Genomic DNA, 3203 nt, shown 5'->3' on the forward strand with positions numbered 1-3203 from the left:
GGATTCACCCTCCTTAGCCTTGAAGCTGTGGTATTCATCAATGCAAATTGCTCGATTGTTCTTTAGAGTTTTCTTACCTCCCTCAATCTGTTTTTCCAATTCTTCCCAAATATCCATGGACAGTTGGCAGTGATCAATACATTTGAAGATTTTGTGAGGTATTGCCATGATTAACAATCTTTTGCACTTGCTGCCCAAATCAACCAGTACCTTGTCTTCATCACTCCAGTTAGCAATAGGTCTTGGCTCGTAATGCTCAAGAATTTCAGGGGTTGTGCCAGTAGCAGGAACTCTTGGAATTAAGTTCATTGGCACATAAGGAGGATTGTAGAGAAATTCACATATTCTAGGGTGAATTCCCTCTAAAAAGTTAATCATTCGCACCTTCCATTGCGGATACTCCTCACGAATAAGCGTGGGAGGTTTTGATTGAGAACCAGTGCTCATGAATGAGGTATTGGCCAAGTTCGCCATTAGAAGAAGAAAAATAGGAATAAGATGAAACTTATTTAAAAGAGTAAAACAGGGTAACCTGAAGAAGAAGAAGACTGGTGTTCTAGAAAAAAGCAGATTAATACCAAAAACAGAATTAATCGAATAAGAATTCAATTCCTGCTCTGATACCAATTGTTAGGACCTGTAAATTCAGCTTTGATATCAATCTATTACACTGAATGATCTCTAGGACGATTCAAGTGCAGCGGAAACATTTATAAGAACAAAACAGAGTAATCAAACCAAGAACACACAGTTTAAGATGAGGAAGAAGATTAACACAGGAGAATAGCTTCAAAGGTTTTCAATTCATTTAATTGAAAATTAGACGATTACAATTCGGAAGCACACTGAATACAAAGGCCTAAGCTGCTATTTATACTAGACCCTAACGAATTTTCTAACATGATCTAGAAAGTGAAATCATCTAAGCCGTCCAAATAAAGTCTATTAAAATCTAGTTACGTGAGAAGCACATGCAGCTAACAACCTTTGAAAAATAGCAGAACAGTATCTTCACAGAAGACGAATCCGCAGACCCTCTGTGAGCCATCTCAGAGGCTCTGCTATTGAAGACTTGTAAGATCTTATTGTCAGAGGATCATTTTCCAGAACCTCTGTGAGAGACATCAGAGGTTCTGTTGAACTTTACTTGCATGATGAAACAGCTTATGTTGCTAGTCCTCTGATGTCTTATGTGAAAGATACCCTTCTGTCAACACTTGCAGAATACTTTTTCATACTTTTACATGAAGTAAATATTAGAGCTAACAATAAAGATTATTAACACATTCTCTTACTCCTCTTAAAAAACCCTAATATTTTCTTTGTGGATTTTTCAAAAGAAGTTTTATTGTTACAAAACTTAATAGCTCACAACTATAACTTGGATTTCTAATGGATCAGTTATTTCTTATTTCATATTTTATAATAAAAATGTCTGCCAAGAACGTGAACTTCTCGATTGACGATGTGTCTTTCAAACCCAATAATCATGTGGCGCTATGAGACATTCCGGCCAACAAGTGCAACTACGAGGAAGCTTCTACATTCCTCAAGAACTCTCCTATCTCCTTCGCTATCTCCCATGAATCTATCATGGTGAAGGAAGTTCTTCAGTAGTTTTGGCTTACTGCTGAAGTATTCACGATACTGACAAGACTGGTAAACAGGTGGAGAAAATCTCTTTCACTTTAACAGGATGACTGTCAGTTTCGGCGTTGTCATTCTAAGGACCGCTCTCCATCTACCAAACGGTCCCTTCCACTGAAGATATCATCTCCTGCTTGGATGATATTGGCTACGCCTGACCAACAAATAAGGATTCCAACGATCTCCTCAAGTCGCTTTCAAAATTTGAGAAGAACGTATGACAGTTTTTGTTTTCCCATTTCATCTGATGTATGGGAGGAAAAAGTTGTAATATTTGGTTATTATTAAGTAAGTATTTACATATATATATATATATGTGTGTGTGTGTGTGTGTGTGGTGTAACTAAATTGGAGGTATGTGTGTGTGTGTTTTTTTTCATTGGCGGCTATGCACTTTCTATAAATAGCAAGTGCATATGAAAGACAAGGGGTTGTTGAATGAGTTTTTCTTTAGAAAATTGAGAGAAGAGAAACTGCAGACTTTATACCGGTCAAAAGCAAACAAGGTAAGTGTTATATGCTTTGAAGTATCAATTGTTCGTATAACAATTTAATTGCTTTTGGAACTGGTTTGTTATGATTCATCTTATATATATTGTGCGGATTCAACCTAAACCGGACAAGTGATATCCAGGGTGGCCGGGTTCACCCTAAATCGCTGCTCGTCAGTTTATTCAACCTTAGATTCCAACACAAAAATAGAACTCGGCGCAAGTATACACCTCGAACTACTGTCGTCTCGTAACAAGTAATAATGGTAAAAAGTACCAGATNAACTTGAAAGCACTTCAAAGCAGAGGACTAGTTTCCAGAACCTCTGTGAGACACGACAGAGGTTCTGTCACTTGAGACTTGTTCGCTTGAGCATCTTCTGTAGTTGGTCCTATGTCATCTTCTGTGATAGATTATCTTCTGTCAAAACTTGCGGTTTACTTTTTCCATACTTTTACATGAAATGAAATGAGAGCTAACAGCTTCATGTATCCCAACTGTATTATTTTGTATTAATATATGTGGATCAGCCCAATATCCATTATTATTTGAAATTTTCTCAAGCATGTCATACCCATCATTATAAGTACAAGTTGTGAAAGCTCCTCCTGCAGTGGCATCAAGCATTTGTTTAGCAACAGTTGTTAAACCATTGCAAAACGTCTCTAGCTGGATAAAGTAAGGAATGCCATGGTATGGGCATTTTCTCAATAACTCTTTGTACCTTTCCCAAGCATCAGGTGTTGCTTCATTATCCATTTGTCTAAACAAACATATTTCATTTCTGGATTCAGCGTTCCTGTTGGGAGGAAAATATTTTCTCAAAAATTTCTTTACAAGGTTATTCCAAGAGATTATGGAATTTGGTTGTAAAGAGTTAAACCATAACTTTGCTCTATCCCGAAGAGAAAATGGAAACAACTTCAGCCTTAAGGCATCATCAGACACTCCAGGGATAAGAAAACAATCAGTTATTTCTATTAAAGATCTTAAGTGTAAATGAGGGTCTTCAGATGGCAAGCCACTGAACTGGCCATTAGTCTRCAACATCTGAAACATGACAG

At 37.1% G+C, this 3203-nt stretch overlaps 1 non-coding gene across 1 annotated transcript; it reads left to right on the forward strand.

The window, feature by feature from the left end:
* The first annotated feature begins 2824 nt into the window (after positions 1–2824).
* Positions 2825–2930, forward strand: LOC112503300. The gene has a single exon (XR_003067926.1). It is a non-coding gene; the product is annotated as a small nucleolar RNA R71 (small nucleolar RNA).
* Positions 2931–3203: the final 273 nt, after the last annotated feature.

This window comes from Cynara cardunculus, unplaced genomic scaffold (assembly GCF_001531365.2).
Source record: "Cynara cardunculus var. scolymus isolate 2C unplaced genomic scaffold, CcrdV1 Un_Scaffold_2851, whole genome shotgun sequence".
Classification (NCBI taxonomy): Eukaryota; Viridiplantae; Streptophyta; class Magnoliopsida; order Asterales; family Asteraceae; genus Cynara; species Cynara cardunculus.